This window comes from Cydia amplana, chromosome 15 (assembly GCF_948474715.1).
Source record: "Cydia amplana chromosome 15, ilCydAmpl1.1, whole genome shotgun sequence".
NCBI classification, from domain to species: Eukaryota; Metazoa; Arthropoda; class Insecta; order Lepidoptera; family Tortricidae; genus Cydia; species Cydia amplana.
This window is the reverse complement of record NC_086083.1, coordinates 2,026,720-2,031,145: the sequence shown is the minus strand read 5'-3', so window position 1 is coordinate 2,031,145 and position 4,426 is coordinate 2,026,720.

The following is a 4,426-nucleotide window of genomic DNA, read 5'->3' as shown; positions in this document are numbered from 1 at the left end:
TACAGAGTAAAAGCGAGCTTATTATCAATCCCGAGTATATCCGGATCTATTTGTAGATCCCAATGCAGGCGGTGCCCTGAGGCGGAAGCTAGCGAGCTATTACACCTAGGGTTGTGACATCGATCTAAAATATTAGTTAGTGAGAACTTATTCACTACATAGTACATAGCAGGGATGTTGCGGATGCAGATTTTTTGACATCCGCGGATGCGGATGCGGATATTTAAAGGCTCACATCCGCGGATGCGGATGCGGATGCGGATGTCAAGATTAGGGACTTAGAAAACGTCAAATATTACATTTTTAGTATTTTTTATCAAAAAAAAAACGAAACGTTTAGTAACTTTAGTATTTGAGCAAGAATATAGGTGCGTTATATTTCATAAACAGTAACTTCGCCGACTTTTCTGGATCTACGTAGACGATTTCGTTATAGGTAATGACGAAATTACCTAGCACTTACGTCTTAACGTTCCTGTACCGACTTGTTCGACATCCGCATTCGCATAAGCTCCGCATCGATTTTATGCGGATGCGGATGCAGATGCGGATGTTGAAAATAATGCGGAAGTTCCGCGGTTGCGGATGCGGATGCGGATGTTCGCAACATCCCTGGTACATAGTATAAAAACAAAGTCGCTTCCCGCTGTCTGTCTGTCCCTATGTATGCTTAGATCTTTAAAACTACGCAACGGATTTTGATGCGGTTTCTTTTAATAGATAGAGTGATTCAAGAGGAAGGTTTATGTATAATTTGTTAACCTGTGCGCAGCCGGGGCTGGTCGCTAGTAAATGCATAAATAAATATTATTTTCTATTTTAACTGACTTCAGAACGGAGGTTCTCAATTCGTCGGAAGCTATAGATTTTTTAAGTATGTTCATCACAAAGATCGCTGGATAGATTTAGAAATTATTCATTCGTTTAAAACGGTACCTACACTTGACTTCCATTTTCAGGTCAGGTATTATAATATTAGCTGATGATCGAACCCTGAATAAATTGAGTCATATTATTATGAGTATTGGTCATATTTACGTACTTGTGCACTTAATAATAAGAATAAATTTATTAAGAATAACTAAGTATACAGTACCATACACAAAAGGTGTCCGGTGAGCCCCAAACTTGGCTGAGCCTGATCTTTGGACCCACCAATAAGAGTATCATAAGTAGGACAGCTGATCATATGAAAGTCATAAAATGATGGAATTGAAATCAGTTTATTGAAGCTGGTTTCTCCAATATAATCAACACATCATAACAGCAATGTTAGCCGCCTTGTCTTACAAATATTGGAATTTTGTTCGGTGACAGAAAACTGATATGATTCCGATATGAATCAAATATTGCTTTGATGTCAGGTGTACATTACGTACGAACTGACATGAAAGTCGCAGTCATTAGATAAGAGCCGTGCATGACTGGCTGTTGTGGAAACCCCTAGATTTTTGATGTTCAATTTATTCCTTAGAGGCAGATAAAAAAAAGATGGCGGGATGACCTTGACGTTGAACAAACAACAAACCGTGATGAGTGGCGGAAGAAAGGGGAGGTCTTTGCTCAGCAGCTAAATAAATAAAAAAACAAATATTCCTCAGAGGCACCCCTAGCTGGCTAGCTATAATGGTGCGATATTATGCGCCTAGAGAGATTTACACCGCAGCTTACGGGCCTACAACCAGCTATTGAAATTTACGTCTTTTCTGCGCTGAATACCTAGAATTACTGTAGGTTTCCTGTAGGATATGATACCAGGAAATGGAGGATGGGATAAGCTGTGCGAGTTATTATGTTCGTGTACATATGAAATTGTAGCTGTATACAGGGAGCTTAATCCGAATAAGCCAGTAAGGGAAAATCTGAAACTATAAGAATTCAATTTGATTTTAGGAACTTAGCCCAATTTTAGAGATAAAAAAACCATTAAACATATTAATAAATTACAAAAAAATATTTTTTTCATGAAAACGAACTACTTAAACTGAACCGAATAATGATGCGAATGATAATTAACGTTACATTAATATGCATTTTGATATCAAAATATGATGTCTTTGCCAATACGTACCTACGAATGAGCGAAATGTACCCGATAACAAAATATAAGTTCGAATTGGCCTCGGTTCTTTTACATATAAGTATAATTATGTATATCCTCATCCAAGTGCGTTTCCCGGTTGTATATGAAGAATGGTAAAATTCCTTGAATAAAGTCATATCTCTTGATGCTACGAGTAAGAACAAAGCTTAGCAACCTGTATTAAATTCTTGCTACTCTTGCTGGTTATACTAGCTACGACTGCTACGAGTCGCCCTCGGGCCCGCTTGCCACCTGTCCCTGTTTACAATAAGCTGCTACGCAAACAAACATGCCTAATGCCTGATTTGAACTGTCGTCTCGGTCCGAGGTTGGCTGCCTCGTGTTATTTAGGCCTCGCTCGTATATCAATCTGCAAACTATTAATAATCCGTAGTTCTAGTACCTAGTTTCATAAACTTCTTAAAGCTCGTAAACTAATGTAATGTGACAGGCGATTTAGGTCGTTCATACAAATTATACATATTTCTTTTATAAAGTTAAAATAAAGCTTTTGACAACAGATTCAAGGTCCACCAAAACGTGCTCCTGTTGAACTACTCGTTATGGAGCAAAACAAAAATGCGAGTGACCAGTTTTAATATTTTTAAAAGACTTTTGGCTTAAACGTCGCTTAAGTGTAGGTACCTAGGATATTACAATCAAGACATTACTTTTGATGAACGTCCGCCGACAAGCCGTTAAAACTTATATTATGGGGAAACAATGCCGTTTCCTATATTAAACACGGAAGAGCTCGCAAACACGATTATATCTCTATCGCTGCAGAAACTAAGTTCCGGACGATTCCGTTACGGCATTCCGATTAGACAAAATAAGTCTGTGAAAAAGTTTAGGCCTCGCGATTTGCAAATAACGAGGTAAAACGTTGCCTTTCACTTTCATGATGAAAACGAAGGTTAAGTTGATTAAATTAATAGTAACCGGTATCAAATAAAGATTCTTCAAATTGAGGCTATTATGCGCCTAAATTAATTCATTTCATTCTACTTTTTGTCGGACAAACTTGCCTGCATTAAATGGTCTAACAAGTGCATCAAGCATCAATAATAGGTGTTCATTTTGTGGCAAAACGGAACTGTCACGAACTGGAAACAACCCGAACTCCATGTGGCAGTGTCACCATAAATTGCGGGCAGTACAAAGAGCCGCGCCGATTGGAAAACTTTGCGGGAACTTCCCATATTAATTCCAGTGTTTATTGTCCTGGGATATGACATGTCAATTAATCTTACGGGCTGCGTCCAACTTTGCCCTGGCCCTTCGTAGAAGGAATTTTGGACACGATAATATAGATACCTAGTGTATTTAAAATATCGCTTTATTAAGAAAATAGTCTACGCCAGCTATCTTGGATTCTAAAATAGTTATCATTTCGGCACTTCGATCACCGCTCAGCCGTCATAGAAAATTGCATGTCGGAAGCCCCGGCCCGAGTCCGGCCCGGTCTAGCGTGAGTCATCCTTTAATCCACTCCCCTGGAAACCTCGAAATCGACTACCATGACTACCACGGAATATTGCATGGCCGCCATCTTGGAATCATCATAAATTGCCACCGATTCGAAAACTTTGCGGGAACTTCCCATATTAATTCCAGTGTTTATTGTCCTGGGATATTACTTGTCAATTAATCTTACGGGCTGCGTCCAACTTCGCCCTGGCCCTTCGTTTAAAAGGAATTCATATTCTGTGGACACGTGAATGTAGATAGTGTATTTAAAATATCGCTTTATTAAAGAAACAGTGTACGTATCTTGGATTCCAGAATAGTTACATTGAATCCACCCCCCTGAAAACCTCGAAATCGACTACCATGCCGACTGTCACGGAATATTGCATGGCCGCCATCTTGGAATCATCATTAAGGATGATTCACGCTAGACCGCGCCGGGCCCGAACCAGAGCTTCCGGCACTTCGTTTTCTATGGAAAGCACCACGTGATCACCGATCAGCCGTCATAGAAAATGACATGTCGGAAGCCCCGGCCCGGATCCGGCCCGGTCTAGCGTGAGTCATCCTTTAATTCACCCCCCTGGAAACCTCTAAATCGACTACGATGCAGACTGTCACAAAATATTTAAAATATTGCATGTCGCAATTGTCGCATGCATAAATTGTCACCGATGAAAGTTATCAGCAAACGAAGAACATGATGATCAACGGTTTTTGAAATTATACTGTTCCTATATCCTGTTTCTATTTTACAATTGACGACCACTGTCTGCACTTAGACACACAAACAATCACATTAAAGTGGTCTGTGGTATGTTGTGTCATAACATAACACGACTCAGAGAACAGTTAGCTTAGTTTTCTTAAGAA